The sequence below is a fragment of the Lepidothrix coronata genome, unplaced genomic scaffold (assembly GCF_001604755.1).
Source record: "Lepidothrix coronata isolate B3197 unplaced genomic scaffold, Lepidothrix_coronata-1.0 Scaffold17, whole genome shotgun sequence".
In the NCBI taxonomy this organism is placed as follows: Eukaryota; Metazoa; Chordata; class Aves; order Passeriformes; family Pipridae; genus Lepidothrix; species Lepidothrix coronata.
In genome coordinates this window covers 6,746,567-6,771,157 of record NW_016690197.1, presented here as the reverse complement: position 1 = coordinate 6,771,157, position 24,591 = coordinate 6,746,567, and the positions used below count along the sequence as shown (strand labels likewise).

Sequence of the window (24,591 nt, the reverse complement as noted above, 5' to 3'; positions counted from 1 at the left end):
GACAACCTGATTAGATTTCCTGTGGTAGAATTACATTATCAAACAAAATACAGGGTTTGAAATGCAACACTCCAAAAGAAATACAGTAGGCTGAAAATTTCCTTAATGAGAAATCCATGAACCTAAATATTTGGTGTTTCTGATTTGCTCACTTCCTCAGGTTAATGTTTCTTCAACATGTTTCCAATTCCTTTTTTTTTTTCCAGCTGAATTGGTTGTTGTACTTTCAAAGGTGATGATTTGCAAATGATGATTTCCAGCCTACTGTATTCTATGTATGGCAGAATGTCCATCAAGTTTCCTGTAGGTGACATTAGTAGCGCAATCATTCAAAATGCAGCCTGACAGCATTTCAATCAACTCACTTTTCAACACTAGACATCAAATATACATTGCAAACCCAGTACCTGCTCTGCTTGTAGAGTGACATCAAATAGGTTAGCCTTGGGTCCTAAGACAGAGCCTGTCTCTCGAACTACTACATTAAGAAGTGACTTTGGCAATGATTCTCTTGGAGATTAAAACTCCACCAATACTGGCTCTCAACCTACAATACAATCTAATCCCTTTATTCCTTGTGTTTCTGTCTCAGCAAAGCCCAGAGGAGCTGTGTATCTGCTAGATGAGTCAGCCACATAGCCCAGATCTTAACCACATCCTGTAGAGCTTCACATTTACAGCAAAGGTGCGAGCAGACTAGCATCCATACATTTATAAAAAAAGTGCCCTGGGTCTGAGCTCCTTGGGGTTTGCTTCCTCCCTTTTGCAATAACTGCATTGCAGCACCTCCAGAGACACCTTGAGGTGGCAAATTTTGCAACTCTTCATGATGTCTGGATGATTATATCAAGACCTGCCTTTTTAAAACAGCAGCAGAAGCACTGGGATAATATCCAACTCTTGTGACACTTCATGAAATGAAGAGGCCTAGCTACTGCCATCCTGGGGCTTTTTTGTCTTTTATTGGGAATTAAGAACAGGTCAGTTCTCATTTTACTTTTGTGCCTTGGGCTGAAGTAAGGTCTACTCCTTGACCCACAACAACCTATACTCTATCTGCTGAATCTTCTGAGTCAGATCCATAATTCCCTTTAAATTAGAGGACAACTAGCTACTACCAAACACCATGGAGGAGCCTGACAAAGAGGAAGGCAGTGGATGTGCTCAGGATTTCAAGTTCAGAGGAATAAAAAAGGCATGCCAGCACTCATAAACCTTAGAAGGACAGCGTGAATCCCTCTCCTTCTGTTCTGTTTGCTAATCAGGCTTTGGTGCTGATGGCATAAATCAGGAGGATGAACAGCTGGGAGATGAATCAGATAAAACACTACTGTAAAGGCATTGTCAGCCCATCATAACAGTGGCACAGGCAAGGACATGCAGACCACTGTGCAGCACAGGTGCAGTCTGGGCCTTCTGAGGTGACTCTGGAGACAGCAGTGGTGATCCAGGTGTGACAGCTTTATAAAGAGAGAGTTTTGATGTGGCCAATTTACCACATGCCTCACCACCACTCCTACTAGTGTGCAAAAGATGTGATCTTTTATCCCCAGAGGGACAACACTGGTCTAGTCCTGATTCAGTTCTAGGCACTAGGCAGGATGGTGCTGATCACATTGTCACATTGATCCTACAGCCAGGAATTGCAGATTCAGATTTCCTATACGGGACAACATCTTTCCTGCAGCATGTGCAGTGGAATGGATAACAGCTGCCCTCACCATTAGCTTTGAGCCTGCAGCAGGCAGGAGATTTGTGTCCCTTGGTCCTGCAGGAACTGCCTACAGTCACATTCCTGGAGCTCCACAGAGGGCACTGCCCTGGTTATTGCTGCCACTCTTGCTGAGAGACGCTCCACATCAGGAATGCAAGTGCAGCAGGAGATATACATCCGTGTGGCCCAAAAGAGGTTAATGTAGGGCCCAATAACCTTCACAGATGAATCAAACAGCTGAGTAGAAAAAGCTGTCATGAATATTTGCAGTCCTAGCAAAGGTAATGGATGAAGAGGAATTCTGTCCTAGAAGATGAAGCAGTAGAAGCAGTATATGAACAGACTTCAAGGTAGGAAATTATATAGAGGTGGGAGAGATTATTCAGAGCTACTAACTCAGTGTCTGGTCTGGAGGGATGATTTTCTCTCTGAGGAGTGACTGAATCTCTTCCCAGTGGAAGTGTTTGGCCCTGGAGATACACAGACTGGACGCTGGTAAATCCCAGGCTAGGGCAAGGTCCTCCCTGCAGGTCTGCTCGTTCTGCTCTCTGGGACATTCAGCTGGCTGATGCAGTTTCATCATGCAGGTTCACAGATGGTAAAAGGACTCACAAGCCAGCCTGAGTGCTTGCTGGGGACACAGATGTGCTCTGAAGATTGCTTTGGTATTTATGTGAAACAACTGCTGTTTATTAAGAGGTGTTGAAAGTAATAATAAATAATTATAAATTATTTTAATGTATTAAATTGTTGACATAACACCAACACAAATATCTCTTAGGAAAGAGAATAAACATATAAAGCTACATTACTTTAGAAATTAATTCATTAGTATTTATTACAGGAAATTACAATCAATTATTAAGCATTATGATGTCTTGCTTGGAGAATGGATTTTTTTTTGCTATTATTAATAATCTTAATTACCAACTTTAAGTACTGTTTCTTTCCCACACACATCCCAGGACACTAATTTTTATACAGCATCTAAAATACACAGTGGTTTTGGTTTGGGTTTCTTTGTAGTACACAATAATTTGTTGAAAATAAAGTTAATTTCCTAGTTGCTAAGTGGAAATAGAAGCTGTAGGTGTCCCTCAATCAGTTATGACCTAGCCTGGGAGAGCTAGTTGATATTGTGCAATAAGAAATTTATTTCTCCAAAGTTTTATGCATCATAATCAAAATACCAAGAGGCCAAGCTTGCCCATGTTACTGATTTTTATATCCCTTATGCCATCAAACAAGAATTGTATGCTCAAAAACTTGCTGCCCTTACACCTGATTGGTCTAACAAAACATAGTATCTTAAACAGGTTGCCCAGAGAAGTTATGAATGCCTCTTCCTTGGAAGTGTTCAAGGTTGGATGGGGCCCTGAGATACCTGGTCTAGTGGAAGGTGTCCCTGTCCACAGCAGGAGATTTAGAATTAGAAGACCTTTAAAGTCACTTCCAACCCAAACCATTCTGTCATTATTGCCTCAAAAGTGTCTGTAAATTATGATGATCTCACTGTTGGACCTATAATTATCCTGATACTAATCTGGTTGACCCCACTACAATCTTATAGATTGTCAGTAATTAGGCTTATTTCACAGTATTCAGACAATCTATTTTCAGATATCTTCATTTGTTAAACAGATGCATAACCTGAATGTAATTTTTTGGCTTGTCATCACAGGTCTTCACATCCTCAAGTCTGTTCTCTAGTTCTCTTCTTTCATGCCTCCTCTGGTACCTCTATGCTCTGATCTCTTAGGTTGCTACTTCTGACTTCTGGGGTGATGTACTGTGCTTGGGACACACAGACTCTCATGTAGATATAAACATTTTCACTTCTTAATTACCACAATTAACTTTACACCCAGTATCTTGGTAGAAATGGGAGTGCTTGGCCAGCTGTACCTCTGACTACCCTACCCTCTCCTATGGTACTGCAGCATTCCCTGGACTCCAGTTGTCCTTACAGCCTTCCACAGGTCCTCTGCTGATGGGAGCAATGGCAGCTAGGTGTTATTGCCATCCCTTCAGTGCCCAGGCAATCAGCAAACACGCCATAGCCACAGTGAACAAAGGTGTTAATGAGGACACCTGAATTGATTTGGTGGTGATACTCAGCTGTTAAACCAATCATGAGACTGTAAAAGTAGTGAGGTAGATTAACAAAGTGTTTTGCTTAATACTGAGGAGCAAAGGCATTGTCTGTGCATGGTAAGGTTGCTTTATGGTACCTTGTAAAATGCTTTATGCCAGAGCAAAGCATAGTTATTCTGTCTTTACTAAAAGTGGGTTTTTAAAATACACATAATTAAATTTTTACACATTCTTCTGTGAGTTGCTAAATAACTTCAGTGCTACTAAATGAATAGATTGTGGATGTTGTGAAAGGTTTGTCTGTCTGGAGGGGGTGAGGGGAGGGATGTCATAGTTGAGCTCTTTTTAGCTTCTTCATTTTTTTTCTTTGTATTTTCAACACAGAGAAATAAACTAATTCCTTATGAAAGTTGCTGGATGGACAAGTCCTGGAGGAACTGTAGTGGATTCCTCTGCCTTTCTTCACCCCTAGGCTGGTCCTCTGCGCGTGTCTCACACATAAGGAACTCTGGTTGATCGCTATCCATCTTTTCTGTTGAGGACATCTAAGGTGAGTGTTTGCTTCATAGGGTTTTTTCCTCTCTTTGTTTTTCATTCATTCAGAGTGGTCAGCCATTGAGTAGATATGACCAGGTCAGCTGATACAGATCTAAGAAAGTTGATCCGATGTTCGTGGCTTGTATCATCAGTAAGAATGCAATTTTACTAATGTTACCTAAACAACCATTTTACGTTGAAGTATTTTCTAAGCAGCAATATAAAAAAATTGCCTGAAATTTGCTATATAAATGATGAATATGCATTGATTCAGCACAACTGTGATTTTATAAAATCAGTTATTGTTGTGCTTTTTGTTCTGATGCATTTACAGTAGTATTTCCCCTCTAGCAGGGCATGGCCGAGATGGGATCCTTTGCCTTCCATTATAACAAGTTGTTGTTTTTTTTTTCACATTTTAACCAGTAATTTGTTGCAAAGCACTTTGATATGCTCTGCTCAGATGGAAGACATTATAGAAGAATTCGATTGCTCTCAAAATTGATTGAATGCTAAAAAAACATAAATAATAATTCAAATTTAGAAATAACTTGGCTTAAGCTGGCTTTATGCTGTTGTTGCTCAATGGAGCACTGTTTGAAAGACTTGGTCAAAAACTGGAACCCTGCTGTGTTAAAAGCTGTATTGACACTGGACAAAAAGGTAGCACTGCTCTGAAGTGCTTTCAGTTTTCCCACAAAAGCTTAAGCAATTAAGTTGGAGACTCTATTTGTTTGCTTGTTTTGGTGCTTTCTCTGGCTTTTTTGTTTTCTTCTTTCATGAATGATAATGAAAATTCATATTGACTGCACATGTTGTTTTAAATGCCTAGAATACATCTGGGTGTTATCTGAGGGCTTTTTCCAGTGAAGTTAAGGAAAACCCTTCCATTTGCTTCTCTTTTCTGCAGTGAGTTCTTTGACCATCTTATTTTATGTTCTTAGCATATGTACAAAACCCATGGTAAAGCTAAATGAGGGTGAGTACCACTGACAGGTGACTAGAATTATATCTCAAAAGCAACATAGTCATTCTCAACCCGTTCTAAGCAACCCTTAAATGACCTTCAAAACCAGAACTACAGAATGCACCATTTTCAAACAAGGAAAAAAGATGTGGCTAACGCTTGTGTTATGTGGATAATTGTTCTGTAGCACTGGTAGCAAAATTAGGAAACCAAAGTCATGGGTGGTAAGAAAGCATCAGAAGGCACAAACCTGTCCCTGAGGAAACTTATAGCAACTGACACAGAAGAGTGTAGCATATTCATGATGTTAGGGTCAATCTCATTCACTTTTTCTTGGCCCAAGCTATGTTTCCACCTGTTGCTTTCTATGCCTGTGAATTCCCCAAAACTGCCATAAGCATGAAAGAAATCCATTTTGGTCAGGAAGCAGTATTTCAGTCTTTTAGGCTTTGGGATACTTGTTCTGCCTAATATTTTTGTGCTTTGGGTGAATTCATACAGATGGTGAGATAGGGCAAGAAGATTTATGTTGAGATTTATTGAGGGAACCTATTTTTCCCCTCCTGGCTGACATCAATAGGGTTGCATAGTCTATTCACTTTGTCACAAAGTGCACCCTGAGAAAGTATGGAGAGGGCCCTGATTGCAATTCTGCCTTCGAACAGGTCACAACTCCATTGTTCTGAAACAATAGAGGTTTTATAAACAAAGTCTGACTAGAAAGATTGTGAGTTATGACACTACAAAGAGCCTTGCTGAAAGCAAAACAAGGCAAAAAAGAAACAGGGTAAGGCATAGAAAAATGCTTATAAACAATAAGTTAAATCCCAGGTCTTGAGTGAGACACTGATGCTGGAGGTACTGTTGTACCTTACAGGAATACTGAGATTGGTCTGTTAGTGTTTACAGCACATAGTGCATATGCTTTATAATTACAGTGAAAATAAATGCATAGACACAAAAGTACTTAAAAATCTGGTTATTTCTGGCTTCCAAGGGATTGCTCGCCTGTTTCAAGATAGGCATATACTTAGGCTTCTTGCTGGGGACCTGAAAGAGGCTGTGGATGATGTCCTTCTCCTTGCGTTGCCTATCGCAGTCATCTCATGTTACCTTAAGTTACTATTTCCAGTGACCATCTGTTGCCTTTCATCATAAATTTAGCACTGCCCCATGAACTCTCCCATTGGTAGGGCCTGCTACAGTTACTCTTAGGGATGTATTTTTGCAATACGGAACTTACTCTTTTGCATCATGACTGTATTTTCACTTCCCAACATGCAGTACCTGGTGCAACAGGTGCCTTGTGGGTGTAGAGCAATGCAAGCGAGTAATGAGTGGCACAACTGAAGGATGCTCTGGAAAATCCAGAGCATGAAAGGAAGCCCCTTGAATTCAAGCAGCTGATGTGTTGAAGGCGTTCAGACTTTATATGTTTGAAATAAATTAACCAGATTGTCACAGTGGAATTATTTTTTTTATCATTTGTGCACAGATATTTATCTAGGTTTTATTCAGTAGAGAGGAAATTATCAGCACTTCAATCTGTCCCAACAAAACTGAGAAACTTTCCCTCTCTGGAACTGGCCTGGAAACAAATTTTTTTTCCTTCTCTCTTGAAACTGAAGGTATCTCAAAAAATAAGCTCATATTACTTTGTTATATGAGCTGCTAAATTTTTTAATTTTAGTTGCGGATGCCCAGAGGACGAGTAATCAGTTATTATGCTAATCGGCCTTATGTTGCAGTGCATCAGTTTGATGAGGTTAGTGTTAAAAATCTGGCATAAGTATTCGCAGCCTTCCTGTGTTAGTGGAATGTAATGCTTTACCATGTGAAGATCAATTTAACAAGCAGATTTAATCTGAGATTGGGAGGAGGGAAGGAGGGGAGTCAGGAAAGAACAGAGTGAAGTTCCCTCTGTACTAGACTTCCATCTCTATACCTATGGCAAACAATTATTACCAAATTAAAGGTTCAGCATGTATTCCACTAAAGCAGGTGATCAGAATGTTAGGCAATAACAATTTAGAAATTGCCACTTTTCTTCTCTCTTTTTAAATGCATCTGTAAAGAGCATCTAAGAAGGCTATGTGCAACTTTTTAGAGGCATAATTAACTAGCTCTCATTTGTTAATAAGTGGATACTGGAGGATTAAAAGTATCCACCTGCTATTTTGTTTTGCTTTTTAACTACATTTTAAATGAACTTGAATAAGATTTGTTAATATGTGATGTCTGTTTACTCAAAGTAAACAGACTCAAAGTGTCAAGCAAGCTTTTATATAAAAACAGGGAACTAAGACAGGACTGAAAAATCATTATACAGAAAAGCACTGCAATTCAAGTTTCTAGCTAGGTGAAGCCCAGAGTCGCTTGGGATTACATCAGTTCCATGAGAATGTTTTTACCATGAAACTAGATGCCAGAGTTTCTGCACCAGGGTTGTTTGGGGTGGGGAATGGAGACTGTCCAGGTTTATCAAGCTGAATTTTGCATTCTGCAGCCTTAATCAGTCTGAAGCTAATTAGCAGCCTCTACACAATAGGGCCACAAGTCATTAATCATAGGAGATGAGAGCAGTCAGCCCCCCATCCTCGACATTTCAAGAAAAGTTTTCTCTTGCACTCTTTTTCTTTTTTTGTGATGGGGCTTCAAAAGTCGCAAGATTGCTTTTCATGGTCAATAGTGTGTGAAGTATAAGCCATGTCTTGATGTGACAGACAAGGGACCACTGTTCAAGGACCTATTGGACTCTTTTTCTCTCTTTTTTTTCATTCTTCTCTCTAAATGCTGTCCTCTAATAGAATGGAGTCAACTGATGACTTTATTTGCTTTGAGTTGAAGCATAGTTCAGCTGGGAATAAAAAAAAGTTTTAACAAGTATGATTTTTGTTAGAGGGAAATTCGAGTTTTTTACAAAGCTGCTTAGTTCTTTTTAAAAGTTACAATCCTTTCTTATGCACAGCTAATGAGGAATGAAAGTCCTTTCACATGCCTAATACAGTTTAGTACAGTGTGTCTTGAAATCCAATGCTAACAGCTGCAGGCTAAGCACTAGGAAACCCTTGCAGGAAAAAGAAGTAAATTTTTTGAGGCTGTTGATCAAACTTCTTGCAAACAATTTGAAGAAGAAAGTTGAAAGAATAAGTTTGTTGTCTTTAACAACGGTGAGAATTAGATTATGCGCTGTATTTTATTCTGTGGGTAGAAGATGTAATTCTATCTATATTACTCCCACAATAAGGGATGGGTGATATCTGTATGTCTGACACCTGTCTAGCAGGTCTTACTCCTTAGTTGTCCATAGCATGTCCTTACAGCTGTTGGCACCATCACTGTTTCAGGCTCAGATGTTTATTACAATAATATTACAATATTATTCCCAGCTTCTGGCTGGGAATGCTGGGGAGAGAAGGTGTTTTTATGAGTAACAAATATATTCATATAGTCTTGTGTTGTTAATCACTGAATTTTCAGTATAAGCAAAACTATTTTGTTGAAGGACAGGTTTTAGAAATCTTTCCTGAAGACCTAAAGGTATTTCTCAAGGCCTCTTGCTTATCCTACTGGACTTTGCTAGTTTACTTGAGGAATTGCAGTAACACTGAGAGTAGCTAATGGGCTTTTGTTTATACAACTGTGCAGGAGTTCCTTGTTCTAGCAGATACTATACCAAGCTTTACATCCACCCCTGTGCCTGGAGTTGTCCACTGCAGACTGGAGGTGGCTTTTAGCAGCAAAGCTATACGGTGACAAAGCACTGCACAGCACTGCCAGCAGCCTGACCACATTGATATCCAGTGCTCCACATGAACAGTTCCAGTTTTGCTTTGATTTGCTTATTTCTCTTCTTTGGAGACTTAAAATAATGTTGAAAGCCTGTTTGGTTTGGGGTAATGTTGTTGTTTTGTTAGTTTCTCTTTCTGTTACCAGTCTTTGAGATAATTGAAAGTGAGGAAAGAAAAATTGTAATTAGGAGGTTCAAACAAATTAAATCAGAGCTCTGTCTCTTACAGACAAGCAGCTATCCATAGCTTTAATATGGCTGTATGTTGTTGTATTTACTTCTCTGGATCACTAGTGGATTTGGTCCTTGGACTGCTGTCCAATTTCAGTAAGAACCATTTCTTCAAGGTGTTTCACATCTTGTGCATATTTTATGCATCTGTGGAGATCATTAGATGATCACTTTGGGTTACAGCAGGGAGAAGATTAACTCAGTCATAAGTCTGTGGTTGAAAAGTTAGCTTTAGACAAGACTTCAGAGTGAGGAGGCCTATGTTTTGGTGCCTGAGTGGTGTACCTTTATTTTGATGTGTTGTTTTCTTCTGGGACCAGGATTGTGAAGTGCTGTTAAGTGCCACCTTTTCATTGTATTTTTAGTTCCTACACCCTCCCCTACACTTGTATATTCCCATGCTCACTCCTTGCTTTCCAGTTCTGTTTCTGAAATGTGAACCCGGTGACACTCTGGTTCACACCAAGCTTTCTGTGCTGGCCTGAGTGGGCCTGGCAATTAGGCATCTCTAACAGAAAAGGCACCACACAGAAACTTGAGCAGAAAACCCCTAGGAGTACTGAAAGAGCCATTACAGTCCTCCTGTCACATCAGTGAAACAATACACATTTTGAAAAGTTTCCCTCATATATCTTTAAACGAGTCCATAGCATCGGTTATGGTCTACTGTATCAACTCCTACATTTCAACAAGGGGACATGTTCTTCCTTTTTCTGTTTCTTATACTACAGATGTAAAATATGACATGCATCTACACAAAAAGAAATTTTTTAATGAAATCACATTAAGGATTTGACTAAGCCCACACAAGCAGAGTTAAGACTGATACTCTGTCATTACCTCAGCTCATTACATCTTGGGATTTTGTTACTCATGTAGCCTGTAAGATCACCCGGTGTCTGGAGAATCCTGTACTACCTGAAAACAAAGGGAAGTGTTATGTTGTAGCTTTACCTCTGAAATTTCCTTGCTTTGCCAACTTTCCTCAGTGTTACCATAAAACAGCTCTTGGTGACTTATATGTATTAATGGCATTAATTAAACTATCAGCACAACTGAATGGGAGAAAATGTGTCTTCTGAACTTGTTTCTTGAATAGGAGTAAATGCCTCATTAATCTTAAGCATCAACCCAAGAACACTGTGTTTGTTAGATAGAATAATAAATGACTTTACAGGAAGTACACAATAGCAGATGCTGGAATGCATCCATTCATTAGTCACTGTGCATAAATATCCCCTTATTTCCATGAAGAGACATTTAATGGAGGGCCAGTCTGACAAACACGCACAAGCTTTCACTCACTCACTGAGAAAACAGAAGGGAGAAAATGTCATACAAATTTGCCTTGCTGAACACAAAGCATCACATACCTTATGTGTGCTTTTTATGCTCCTTGCCTATCTTTCATCAAATTGAAAGGCAAAACTGTTGGACGGGTTTGGGAAGCCCATAAGGCATTATAGTTATTTCTACTTCTTGGTAGCAAAACCTGGTTCACTGGTGTGTCACTTGGAGACCATCACCAGCTTTACTCAAAGCCCATTTTGGTGTCAGGTAAAGTCAAAGGAAGACTATTATGAGAAAATGTTGTTGGGTTTGTTTTTAATCACTGCTCCCAAGATACTAAGAAACAAGCAAATAAGCCTATTGCAGTGAATAATAATATATAAAAAAAAAGAATTGCTCCCCACTCCCAACCCCTGCTGTCTGTCAGCTTTTGAAAGCTTGTATGTGTTTTCTAGTCTTATAATATAACTGAGCCAATGAAGCACCTCTGCAAACAAGTACATATACGGTTGTTAAAAAAAAAGTAAAGTTTTTAAAGTAATTGTTTTGTTTTCCTTTCCACATTATTGGTCAGAATTCCTGTTTTTCTCAGATTTTTGATTCAATTCCCATGTCTTAGATGTGTTACAGGAATGCCTAAATAATTTTCTTGGTATGTGTCCTTGTTCCTGAATGCATGCCTTAATGGAATTTAACCAAAGGGTTACATTTTAGCATAATTTTTCTTAGAAAATATTAACAGAGTTTGGATGTCCTTATGTGATTGAGATCTGTCTGGTTTCTAAGGCTAAACTGACCAGAAAGACCAGAATACCTTGATTTATGAAACAAGTTCTTAAGATGGAAATTGCATTGTGTACCAAAGGTATCAGTGTCCTGTAACAGCACCCATGTCTGTTGAGAAATCTTCCATCTAAGCATGCAGGCGCCTCGTGTCAATGTATTCTTCACTGGCATTGGAGTGTTTCTCACTAGAACACTAATCAGGGTGTTTGGTTTTTGGCCTGCACAGGCTCAGCCACGTAACATAAGGGAGGACAAAGTTTAATTTCTTATCCTGGAAGTCTCTGAATAAGTACGGATTTGAAAAACTGCTATGCATGATTTGGTGAATCTTCTCCTCTGAACTGAGAGCTTGGCAACACTTTATGGTATTGTTAAATCAAATGCTTTGGACCAAAATTCCAAGCTGGGTATTGTGGTAACTTGGGTGGTAGTGCTTATTTTTCTACTGGCCTAAATTTGCAGTCTTTGCTCAGAAGTCCTACTTGCATGAACAAACATCAGTTTGATGACAAAATTGGAGCCATAGATCAGCAGTGAATTACTAACAAATTCAAGGGATGGAGAGTTTTGTTTCAAAGTAATACGTAATGATGATAGCAGCCTAAATTTTCAGAAGTGACCAGTGATTTTTGAAATTGAAAATACCAGAGCTTGCTGTTTCTTCATATCTGACTTCTGACAACTAGGCCCACTTCAGTTGGTCACAAAAATTACTGCTGGGCTAATAGGTCACTAATAATGACTGAAAATATTGGTACTTTATGAAATGATATGCAAATATAAGTTTCTAACCAATTTTTTATTATCAGTTATCTCAGGAGAACTAAAGAATTTTCCCTTTTGTGATTGTCAGATTTCATTTTAGGGTAGCTTACATTTTGCCTGCATTACACTCCTGGTATGGTTTTACGTGGGTAGGTACACCAGTACTGGGATTTATGTGTTCACATCTTTCAAAATCTGTCCCACTGGTGTACTGTAATTGTATTTCTATCCTAGGAGCAGCTAGATTACTGTGACCAGCAGAAACCCTTTCAATATATGCAACATTAAACTGAATTACACCAAATATAACCACCTTAACATTGATTAGACAGGTATGCAGCTAATAAAATGTGGCATTACCCTTTTCTCCCGAGGGGTCATCCTGTACAATGGTAGTGGATTATTTCTGCTGTTGGTCCAACAGGTCAACTGTACCTGGAGCCAGAAAACTCCTTTTGGAAGAGAGGGGCAGAGTCATTCTTTATAAATGGAATGCCGTGTGGGAATCCTTCGGCCTCCATCTGGAACAGCTTTGACCAAACAAAAGCCCTAAATCTGCTTGCAGTGCAGTCGGTGGGAATACTGCCACAGCATTCCTTGGGAGCAACATTAGGCTTCGATTATGGTCACAGCAAGAGAGTAGTATATGCACAGCTGCCAAAAAATATTAACAAATAATTCTACAAAACTTTGTCTCTGCTTTCCTTTCTTTTTGCTTTTCTTTAAGGCAACTAAGAGAAAACGTTTTCAGCTGTCAGGAATGAGAACTAAAATAGAGGTTTATGGCCCAAGCTCCATCTGCTTCCCAAGAGAGACAGGTCAGGAAAGTCATGGCTTTCAAAGTGCTCTGATCCACTGTCCCCTCTTGTGAATGCAGGGTTGTGCAAGGGCCTTGACAGCTGCCAATGTTGCCCCCCAACCCTCCTGTTGAAGCACAGCTTTTCTGAGTGCAGCCTGCCTTGCTCTTTCCCCTCCCAGACATGGGAGTCTACACTGGGACTGCTTGAGTTTTTCTTTTACAGCCAGATCTACTGTTGAACTGAACTCAGCAAAACAGTGGTCCATGGCATGGAAAGCAAGGGCCAGATTGTGCACCTGAGTCTCTAAAGGGCCTAAGAGCATCATCACCTCTTGGATAGCCCTTTCCCACCATGGACATTCTCCTTATGCACTTGATGCATCTGCTCCATGTCCTGTGCATTAGCTGTGCCAGTGCCTTTTGTTATTAGTATTTTACAGCATATGTGCTCAGAACAACTTTCTGATGTTTTAATCTTAGAACTAGCTTTGCAAATCAGAATAACCTTAACCAGGAGGAGAGGATAAAGCAGACTTTGTGGATGCTGAATTCTTTATTGACTGAAATAAATAAATGTTTGGGCAGACCTTAGACCCTTTTGGCTGTTGAGAGGAGTAGAAATTAAACAAAATATAAAAAATAATAAATACTTTTTGGGAATAAAATAATAAATAATTCTTGGGAAGAACCAAGTGCTGAAGAGTTTTCCTTAAAACACAGTGTGGACAGATTTAATTCCATTAGATTAAGGGTAAAATGGCATAAATCATGTTGTATAGCTTCCTACAGTTATGTTTTATTTACAGGCATTGAAGTCATGTTCCTGAGGTCAACAGGTTTTTGCATCATTAATTTCAATGGAAGTACAGTAAGTCTTTTAAAATGCTTTTTCTAGAGGTCTCTATGATTATTTCTTTCCTGTGAGGCCTTTTAGAAAGGACTTATAACGTAGATTTTCCTTCTTCATAAAAATTAATTCAAGACAGTCTGAGATGTCTCTTTGTTTGTAAATTTTCTAGCTGTAAAATCCAGTGTTTAATGCTGACCACAGCATGAAAGCTGAAGCCTCAAGTTTGGAGTGTTTTGTATTTTGTCATATGATGTTTATTCCATAAGCTACAAAGAAGGGCCTTTTCCAAATGAAAAATTGTGAGAGTATGGTCCTGCTAGTCTAAAGGCAGGATAATCAGTGACGTGTGAGAAGTAGAAAACCAAAGGTCAAAATGAATGCTGCCTCTTCTTATGATTGAAAATGTTTTGTGTAGATAGTGGCAAAAACATAAGCATATAAATAGCTGCTGACAACAAAGAACTCATTGTAACTAGAATAAATTTCTTTGGTTTCTAATTCTATAAAAACTATTCAGAAGCATGTAAAAATTAGTGAGTAATTCTAGACTGCTAGGTATCTTTGCATCATATCAACCTAGCAAAGCAAATGTAAAACTAAATCGTTCTGACTTGCAGGGTTTTATATCCACTTTGTTTTCACTTTGCAGTTGCAAAACGTGGCACAAACTTCAGAGCAATTCAGAACATAGTTACAGCTTCCTTACAGCTTAGATGATTCACTCCAGCTACTTAGAGCTTGTGTTGGATGTAGAAATTAGTGAATTTCATTTCATGTTTTGGAAATACCTTTCCAACCCCACAAAGTCGGGAAGAGTATATGTTTGCTCACTTCCTCCTTCTCTGAGCTTACAGAGATGAGTATGCACTATCTCTTAACTGATCTGTCAATTTTCTTTGACAAAAATATTGGGGTACTATGAAACATGGTACCACAAAAACAAAGCTTGTGGAGTAATGAAGAGAGAGAGAAGATCGTCAGCAGAGCTATTTGGTCTAGGCTAGTTTTCTAGGATGCTGTAGGATATAAGGACCATCTGTGGTGTCTGAAGACGTGAAAGTGAACATGGATGTGCAATCCCTATTGGTTCAGCTTCATATCAAGTAGATGAGAGAGATTGTGGTAGGGGTGTATCTAGATGCATTTGAAGAACTCCTACCCTCTACTTGTGGTTCTTCAGTGACTCATTACAGGGCTCAGAAAAAAATTATATGACACCATATTTTTGATCTGACAGACATGCAAATATGCATTTCACTTTGCGTGTTTGTTTTGCGTAGGCAGTTGGCAGGCTGGGTTAGCTGTCGTGTACTCTTGCAAAGAAACACCCAGGGAATTGCAGCTGTGCATGGCATGGTATCAGTTGCAGGCACTGTGTATTTGCATGCAGAGTGCTGACACTGATCTCAGTGTGCAATGCTTTACATCTTGATCCCACCTCTGCTTTTAAGTGCACGTTTGTTGGCCCAGCTCTGCTGTCTGTCCAGCAGTGGGTGAGCCATGCTCTTGCTGTGTATGTCTGCCTTCTAGAGCTCAATCGTCCCATTTCTGCCCTAGGAGTTCAAGGACTGACACAATTCACACCCCTAATCTGGAATTATGGAAGATGAGGCACTCTGGTTCCACATCTCCCCACTCTGCCCCCCACTCAGCACAGAAGCACAAACTAAGACTAAGTCACAGTTTGACTTGAATTCAGCAAAGTACTCACTTGGGCTTCATCTTAAGCATGTGGTTAATCCACTACTATTGAGCAACTTAAACACACCATATTTAGAGGGGACTATGCATGCTTTAGGATACTGAAATGAGGTCTTGAGATTTTTTTAAATAAATTCATGCCAAGCTATAAGTACAAACAAATGCTAACGTACATGGTTTATGATGCTCTAACCAGAATTGCTCATCCTTGCAGCTGTACATCAGAGTGTAGTTTTAATTAGAGTTTAATTATCTTTTCATTTACTTTCTTCAGCAAGTAAATTTATACCTTTTTCTAGGTTTTCTTGGGAGTATAAATTAAAATAACATTAATAACATTATATTATTCCTAATTTGTGTATCTACACTTATTTATCTGCGTTTTTATTAGTCATAATGAAGCATGTTTGGAGAAATTGGGCAACTAATCTATGTATAAAAGAAAATAATGCTAAACAATATAATTATAATAATGAGAGTCTGTTTCTGATTTACTGAATAGAAATAATAATATGAATTTGTGATTAGGGTTTCTAATATATTTAAAAAATTAATTTCATGGAAGGTTGTCTGCATAATAAGGGTTTAAGTCAAAAAAAAGGTCTGAATCTAACCCTGGAAATTTAATAGTTCAAAAATGAACTTGGGAATTTTTTGTTCTAAATTCTCATGTTAATGGGACCTAATGTCAACCTAACTTATGATTATTTAATAATTCATTATGGAAATTAATCTCTTCTGGAAGATATTTGTGGGAAAAGGTTTGGTTTGAGTATTTTTACCATCTTAAGGAAGTTGATTGTCCATATTTTTCTATTGCAGTGAGTTATTCCTTAGACATAATGTCACATATTAAATAACTTTGGCGTTTGTATTTCTGCTGACTCATCATGAGTGCAAGTAAATGCTTTAAAGTAATTAATCAGTATATGGGAAAAGTGGAAAACTAGTATCAGCCTCACTGTGTACAGCAGAAGGCCCAGGGAAACAAGGTACAATGAGTTTAGATGAAGTGACCAATAATTTGAATTATTGGACTTTTGTATGCTTTACTTAAAATGTCTTAAGAAGTCAATTTACCTGTACTGGACATGTATAAACTTTTTTCTGCTTCTTCTTTTGTGTTTCTGTGCTCTGCGGATTATTTCAAAGCATTGCTTAGCCAGCATCCAGATCACAAGGGGAGGCTCTTTTTTGTTACTTCTGTTTTGTAGTTGTGAGTTACTTCACTGTGCATGCCTGAGTCAGCTGGCCTCACTACTCTGAAATATCTAAAAGCTCACAAGACATTTTCTCCTTTTGTTCTTGAAATTTCATAGATTTTTGGATAGCTGCTAATGTCATTGGACTGGGAGTCTTCTCAGATGCATATCACTTAGACAATGATAGATAAACTATCTGTTCCACCCTCTTTTAGTTCCCATATTATAAAAAATATTATCTGAGATTTTATTTTTTCCCCCTTTCCCTTCTAATTCTTTCTAGCCTCTCCAAGGTATGACTTGCTGTGGAGCTAGCAAGTGATTTTCCACTTTACTACCCACACGGCAAAGTGCCTTGCACTGGGACATGATATCTAGTCACAGATTAGCTCTGCAGAAGGCACAGGATTCTTGTTGTGGATGTCTAATGGTGCACAAGGTACTGAAGGACTGGAGGGGCTGTGAGGTGCCAGGGACTAAAGGTAATTGTTACAATTGCTTTTCTGCAGACTGTTCTTAGACCAGAGGATGTCACTGAGTTGAGTAGTGTGGCTTGGAATAATGAAAACCTTATTAGGAAGGTTAGAACCAAGCAAGAAAGGTGCATAGTTGGTATTTACTAGGATTGTGTTTTCTGTTCTGCATTACCAGAAAGCAATGGTAACATGGGTGATGAATCTCTGCCTTGTAATTTTAGAGCTCTGTTAGAGTCATTCTTTGACTAAATTCTGTGTTATATTACTCCAGGCAGTCACAAAGTTGACTATGAAATAAATGTATTGCAATGATAACCTTAGACTTAGCAAGAGCCTGTGTCTCCTGTAAGTGGCAGAGTATTCTTTTTATTTCCCAACTTGATGGAGCCATTAAGCTTTAAGTCTGTTCAGAATAGTGTAACACAGAGCAGAAACTGGCTAAACCAGGTTTACAGAACTTTAGCAAATGTTTCAAACATTTTCCCTTTCTAAGCCACACAAGTCTTGCCTGAGGCATCATTCCTAAAATAAAGTTAGGCTTCTGAAAGATTTATTGACTGCTTTTGGAATTCAGTGTAGTTGTCTTCTGCTCATTCACATAATGAGACAGTTGTGAAACCCTGACTCAGGGTGAACTGAGCCCTCTTCAAAATGGGGACAAATGAGAAGGTGTGGTCACACACATGTAACTTCATCATAGAACTGAGTCTCTGTATGCAGAATTGAGTGGACTAGAGAAGGGCTTTGTACAGCATAGCCAGCTCTATGCTACATCCACTCCTCCTGTGTTCACTGTGAGGACTGCTATAGTCTACAGGTACTCAGGAAAAAACTGGTGTGACACATGAAGTAAAGAGTCACAAAGGCAGGTGGAAGCAGATCTGTGTGGTCCCTGGGATGGCTGCCCTGTCCCCTGACACAGCTTGTTCTTGCCTGTAGTGACATTCTGATCTTTCTTACTTAATTACCCCTGTGTTGGCTCTGGTTCATAGTAGGGGGTGATTAGAGAACCATGTCTCCCTGCTGTGTTAAACAGTCTTGTCTTAAGTGAAGTGTACCAAGTGCATTACATTTAGTGTTGTATACGTCACATAGGAAAAGACTACAGCAGCATTTGAAGCTGTTTCAGTTGATTGGAGCTAAAAGACCAGAACATCCTGCTGCTACTGCCACTCCCAACCCCGTGCAATTTCAATGGCCTGTTTTGCTGAAATCAGCCGGCCTCCAGGTTGTTTATTTATCAAAACTGGTTTTGCGATACAGAGGACATCAAATGCATTTCAAAACATGGAATAAGCTTCAAACTAGATCCAGGAAAGGGCGTGTATTTGTGCACATAGTCTTAGATGCTTTTTCAGAGAAGTCTTTCAATAAACACTCTGAAAAGCGTTGTTTTTTCCTGAGCGGAGCTTGCCATAAGATTGATTAGATTCAGGTGGCTTAAAGGAAGTAAAAATGTTTCTACGCTGTGCCTAATTCTTTCCCTTTGTCTTCCTGTGCAAACACAAATAACTAATGCAGGCAAACAGTAAATTGCAGTGAGCAGTGGAAGTGCTAAATGGTAGCAACACTTAAAACATTGCTGAAATTCAAAAGAGCAGCTGTTAGACATTTAAACCTATCATTCTCTTCTGAACATACATCAAATTTACTTCGTAGCACTGTCATAAAAATGTATGAGAATATAAATGCTTGAGTGACCCATTAATCTTTTGAGTAGTAAACATAAAATCTTCTTAACCCCAGTGATGATATAACCATACTTTATTTTGAATGAAGGCTTTATCATAGAAGTGAAGATGTTCTGTGTCTTTCTGTGATGTATAAATAACAGCAAATTAATATTAAAGTCTGATGTCTATGAAAAGTGTGCCACTATATTGATTGCAATATGAAGATATATGTAGTGAACAAAGCTACACTCAATTTCTGATGAGCACAGAAAATCTAATATTAAATACACAAAGAGCATAAGCTCGTTACTCATTGATGGTCGTCACCTGTCTGATGCTGTTATCATTATTATTTACTATCTCAATAATGAGTGTTTGTTCTTACAGAACTGTCCATAAAACCTTCCTTTTTATGTGTGTCAAATAATAATCTGCTTTCTAAGCTGTCTTTGTGGTGAAAAGACATCCTTAAACATTGAAACTGTTGATCGTTCATTTCCACACATAGGCCAGTCAGCTTGTCTCTAACCAAGCAAACCTGCCATCTATATCATAGTGAATTTTGCTTCAATGAGGACTAGAAAAAATATATCTTTGGCTCCAATTTTGGAACAGTAGTATTCTTCGATTTATTCCAATTCTTTCATATACCTTCCATTGCCTCTTGAAGCCATGTTTGAAAAACACCTTGACTAGGCTTTAAAGGCAAAAGGCATTGCTCATGAACAATAAACTGCTTTCTTGTTGTAGAGCTACATTTAGCCTTGATATAAGTAGGAGAAATTTCATTAAAGTTCTGAAGTTGTCCAGTTCAAAGCATTGTGCCCACAGGGTAAAAAACTGGGAGAGTTGGAAAACTACTATTAAATAATCAGTTTCATCTTCCCATCCAGCCAGGATTGTTTCCAGCAGTACACTGAGATTTCTTAAGCAATGGGACTTCGTGTGTGGGGAGCTTAATTTATTCGTAAGTCATTTGAAACATGTCCAAGTGAGCATGGGAAAACTTAGGTCTGTCAATTTTTAATGATATTTGGAAATGGAGGTGATTCCAATGGAGAGAGGGGGGAAGAAAAAAAAAGAGAAGCATAAAAATGATAAACCAGTGTTTTAACAGACTGAGATGAGCTGTATGGGTTTAACTACAGATGCAAACTAGCTACCATGCTACATACTCCATGACAGGAAATTATCTCCAATAAAATAAATTTCTACTATGTTCAGTATCTTTATCTCTTCTCATTGTTCCTTGAAACTTTATTTGAAAGACATCATATTATATTAATTCTCACTTTGAGACAAAGTGTGTCTTGATGTACAACAAACTACAAGGTTTAGGGGTCTTGATGCTGAGTCAAAAAGATTCTGAATAGCTTACCTTAACTTGAAAGGCACGTTACAAAAATCAAGCCATGGGACAGAAGCAGTACATCAGAAGGTAGTCAGCCCAGACTTCCATGTGTTTTGGGAGCCCCCTTCAAAAAATGTTGTTAAAGTCGAACTGAAATATCATTGACATGACTAATGTATGTGTGGTCTGTCTTGTCATCTTTCTTCATGTTTGTATAAAAATATCCTATTATTGCTGCATAGCTTTGGAAGAATGGGCTGGATGAAGGAAAATCATTGAGGAGAGCTGGGATTATGGGCAGTGGGTTGAGTAGCAGACCACATACACTTCACCAGGCATTAGAGCCTAGGCTGGCACTGTCTGCACTTGTACTGTAACACGAAGCCCTACAAAATCAGGTCCCAGAAAATCGGAATGAGCTGGTATGAGGAAAAGGCTGTTTAGGGAAGTGGTGAAAAGGTAAATGAGAAAACAAGTTTTCCTGCTAGGTCCCCCAAATCTTCCCACACCCTAGATTTCCACTTCTATTTCACAGTCTGAGAGAAAAGGGAAAAACATCTTCCCATGCACACACTCTTCCCTTGCCACAGCATGGAATGCTGTTGCTCCCAGCAACAAGTTCAAAACAAATAATACTGTTCTTTATCTGTGGGCAGCAGAATCAGTTTTGTCTACAGAACTCTAACAAAGCAAAATTTCATTCTTCACTATCACACTTACTACTTTCATAAAATCTGAGTTAAGATAGTCCTGAGTTGTCTCACATTTTTCTGAATGACCTTCCTCTTACTCTACTGTTTTGGCACCATATGGTTAGTTTGGGTAAGAAAATAAGGAAAACACAGTTACATGTTATACTGAACATACATATAAAAGTCCATGAAGTGTTGAACAGATAGCATTGTTGTAAGACAACTTTTATAGAATAGCTACTCGTTGTGACTTTTAGTCTTCCCAAAACTGTTCAAGTGTATTTAATAGTATTACAGTGTTCGTGGTGGATGTAACTACATTCCTGGGGAAATTCCCACAAATTGTTCACTTTTTGAATAAGCTTGTATGACTCATAGCACCTGCAGGATGCAGCTGAGAGTCATTAGAACACCTAATGGTTAGGGACAACTTGAACATACTTGATGAGGTACTGCGAGGTCTAAACCAGAATTATAAGTAAGATGTCTCAGAGATTAAGACCACAGTACATGAAGGAAATGCAAAAGACTGGGCCTTAGGACAAGCTCTAGAGGTAGTAGTGCTGATACAGGCATTTAAGAGTAGCAGTTCTGCCCTATTTATCAGTGTTTTACTTCCAGTTAAAAGCAAAAAGATTTCTCACTGTTTTTCATGGTGCTATTGCAGTCCTTGAAAGCTCAAGTAAAACTATTGCTCTTGCTGGAAAGACACCCAGAAGTTCAACAGCATATTCATTAACCAAAGCAAAGAGCTGCAGATAAAAAAATAGATCTGAGCCAACAAGCCCTTACTAAGATCATATTAATAAATGACAAAGCTGTCTGAATTTTGATACTAATCTTTCACACACACCGTAATTGAGACTGAGGTTTGATAGCCAATGTATTCATGAGCCTCCACCTGGGCATGTCAGAGCTTGCATGATCCTCTGTGTAGACTTCTTGTGATATGTGTTTATTGAAGGCATGCACATTCTTCTGTTGCCTATCAAAAGGAGAACGCAAATTTAACATGAGCAACAGTACTTAAAAGTATACAACTCTTAAGATAAATGATTTCAGTAGACTGCTGTGTCATTCTGGAAAGAGTTCCCTCTCAGCGGCAGCACAAGTAAGTGAGTGTAGAGATGTTTGCCTGATGCTTTCTGCTGGAGCCAGGCTACTGTCACTACACATTACTTCCTCAAGCAGTGCCTGAGCTCTGCTGAAAGATGGCTCTGTGGTTCTTCCCCTCAGCCCACTTCACAAAGACAGAGCTCCCTTCAAGAGCTAAAAATTGCCTCTCTTCATTGTGAAATCAAACAATCTCCCACACTAATGTGTATGTGAATGCAGCATCAATTAAACAGTTTGGAGTCTGAAAACACACACACACATAGCTGTCAAAATGTCATTGCAACTGTGCATAAAGTTATCATTCTCCTCTTGGATGCCTTCCCCAAAGTGCCACAGACCAAAGGCTCAGCCATGGTATCTTGTCCCTTACAGAAGCTACAGAGTCAGCATTGCCAGTAGGTGTCCAAGGCAGTGCACACATCTGAAGTGGTCACTTTAGGCATCCTGCCTTGTAATTCTGTGAGTGAACAAGGCAGGTGAACAGGACAGAGCTTTTGATTTCTTTTAACTGGAGTTTGTATTAGTTCAGAAAAGGCTGGACATTGTTCACATAAAGTTGCCATCTAAGATACCTTCTTTGACATTCAAGTCTCCATAGAAATCCAGATGTTTCTCTTAGCTATGCATTTCCAGTATAGTTCTGATTTTCTGTTTATTTTTTGATTGCCCCAAGCAAGCCACATCAGTGCAGAAAAAAACCTTAATGGTCCATAATACTAGAGAGAGGAACACAAAAGCAAATCTTTTTTTCACTGTGCATATGTGTTTTTCACTCACACATTGCCAGAAGCATCAGTCTTTTCTCCCCCATCTCTTCTACTGGGTAATGTAGAAAGTTATTGAATGCATTGACTGTCTTGAAGCTCTTGATAAATGCTATTTCATTATGTACTTAAAAACTTCTGTAACTCTCTGTTGACTATCAATTCCTTTTTTTTTCCAGACACTTTCATTTCACTTGTGGTTTTTTTGCTTCTTTTCTGGGCACCTTCTAGAGTTACTCAAGACAATGAACTTTCTAGCAAAATAGTTTAATTAGATATGGGGAATTTTTCTTGAAAGTAAAGAAGCTTGTAAAGATGAAAATTTTGATCAGAAAACTGAATCTTAAGAGTTATACCTCTCTAGTCAGGAGACAAAAGAATTATCTAAAGTTTGAAATCAAAATTGCTCTAAACCCAGTTCTTATAATATTTTTTACTATGGAATTCTTTGAAATAAACTATTGAAGACCAGTAACTCTACAGAAAGTACATAGTTGGAAAATGTGAATTACGACTAAATTAGAGAAAATCGCTATCTGCTGGTGCACTACTTGCTAGAACACAAAAAGGAGATGAAATATATTGAATATGTTACTCGTTAGGAATTATTTGCCCATTACAAATTGATATCCTTCTCTTCTCTTGGATCTGAGCCATATAGTATTTACAATATTCTCTTCTGGTGCAGTTTATTAATATTGGTTTTTTTCAGTTTCTCCTTATTTGCAAATCTTTCTTTTTCAAATTATACAGCACCTGCAGCTAGCTATAAATATTTATCGCTTGAGAACAGTCATGACATAAAGACATCTGAAGAGTGAAGTTGGAGAACAATTGGTGATTATGGGTCACTGATGCTGCAAAATTTAGAAATGCTGAATCTGAAATATAAATTTACAAGAACCTGTGTTATAAGACATACAATAGCTTACTGAAATAATAAAGCTTCTCGTATCTACCAACCACCTGAAGAAATAAGTTCCTATTTATGATTACGTACACATTTTTCAATTATCCTTTACACTTGTTTGCAAGCAATGTAATAAGCTATGGTGGCATGTAAAGATAACTATATCCTTTTTTATAATTCATGTTTTCTCTATAGAGGAAAAATGCTTTTGCATGGGCTAGAGAACTTAGACTATTCTTAGAAAGAAATCAATTCTACAGGTTTGTTCTGATAAAAACAACCAACCAACCAACCAAAAACCTATAAAGCGGACAGTGACTCTTGCCTGAATATATCTTTCAAGTTTTAAGGGTTAAAGTTGAGCCTTTCAAAAGCCCTTTCTAAAATGAAAGGATACCATAGCTAATTTGGCCAGTCACTGAAATGTACTTATAGCTTGAAGCCAAAAGATGCTTTTTGCTACCTGCAAACTAAGAAAACAACAAGCACACACTTGAAAAAAAATGAGAGAGATTAGCGGTATTCAGATTTTTCTAACCACATGGCCTCCTCTTGCAGAGCCATTATTGCATCAGAATTATGGCTGAGTAAGTTGTTTCCAGCTTCTTCTGATCAGCCTCTTCCAAGGAAACTGGATCCTCTCTAGTGAGAACTTAAAATATTCTGCTCAAATGAAGGCTACTCCACTTAGTGAACTTAGTCGCCCTTTATAAAATGGATTTAATCCCTGTCTGGAAGAGCAGTACAAAGTCTATATGCTGCTAGTCCTGAACTCATAAGTGAATCTAATACCATATATGAAAGTGGGTTTTTCCAGAAAGTCAGGAATAAGTTTAAAAGTGAAGTTATGGATAGAGTTCTTGGGACCATGGCATGAGAAGGA

At 38.5% G+C, this 24,591-nt stretch overlaps 1 long non-coding RNA gene across 1 annotated transcript in view; it reads left to right on the top strand.

The window, feature by feature from the left end:
• The window catches only part of LOC108493477, a 92,712-nt gene that overhangs the window by 32,968 nt on the left and 35,153 nt on the right, over window positions 1-24,591 (top strand). The window contains exon 2 of the long non-coding RNA XR_001873482.1: window positions 4,193-4,358. This is a non-coding gene — a long non-coding RNA (uncharacterized LOC108493477). The remainder of the gene's footprint in view (window positions 1-4,192; window positions 4,359-24,591) is intronic.